The sequence below is a fragment of the Sinocyclocheilus grahami genome, unplaced genomic scaffold (assembly GCF_001515645.1).
Source record: "Sinocyclocheilus grahami isolate Dianchi unplaced genomic scaffold, SAMN03320097.WGS_v1.1 scaffold1448.1, whole genome shotgun sequence".
NCBI lineage: Eukaryota > Metazoa > Chordata > Actinopteri > Cypriniformes > Cyprinidae > Sinocyclocheilus > Sinocyclocheilus grahami.
The window spans coordinates 105,262-105,828 of NW_015506627.1; the positions used below are offsets into that span (position 1 = coordinate 105,262).

Consider the following 567-nt stretch of genomic DNA (forward strand, 5'->3'; position numbering starts at 1 on the left):
CCAATGAGCTCGCTGCTCAACATTCAAATATATGATTAGTGCTTGTCGTAGCAGTTGCAGCTTGCTTCAGAACAGCTTAATCAACATCTAAGATAAGTGAATGCTCTTCTAATCCATATCACTGTGTGTATTGCGTGGTCTGCCTAATTGAATTCAAAAATGAGCAACCATAATCAAGTTTAAACTAAGTGTCACGTTAGCAGATTTGCATTGTGCAGGAGTGAATATTAAGCATATTAGGAGCAGCATTTAGCATTTGTGCTTATACAGCTGGAGCAATACACAGTTTAGAGCATATGTAATCACTCTGAGGACACGCCGACAGTAACGGACATGAAACAGGTTCAATGAAATTATCATTCTTGTGTTCACATAGTCATAGGCCACTAGTGTTAAGCCAGTCGGTGTGGTAGCCCAGGCTCACATAGTTGTGAGTTACACATTACATTGTGGATGTATTGGCAGTAGCAAGTCTCGGTACTTGCTCTGCCGCAGCGTAGCAGATCTATTCCACACACACACACACACACACACACACACACACACACTCACACACTCTCACACACA

General features: G+C 42.2%; 1 protein-coding gene across 1 annotated transcript in view; it reads right to left on the reverse strand.

Moving 5' to 3' along the window:
• LOC107570365 (receptor-type tyrosine-protein phosphatase mu-like) overlaps nucleotides 1-567 on the reverse strand; it is a 137,725-nt gene that overhangs the window by 34,484 nt on the left and 102,674 nt on the right. The gene's annotated exons all lie outside the window — the stretch shown is intronic.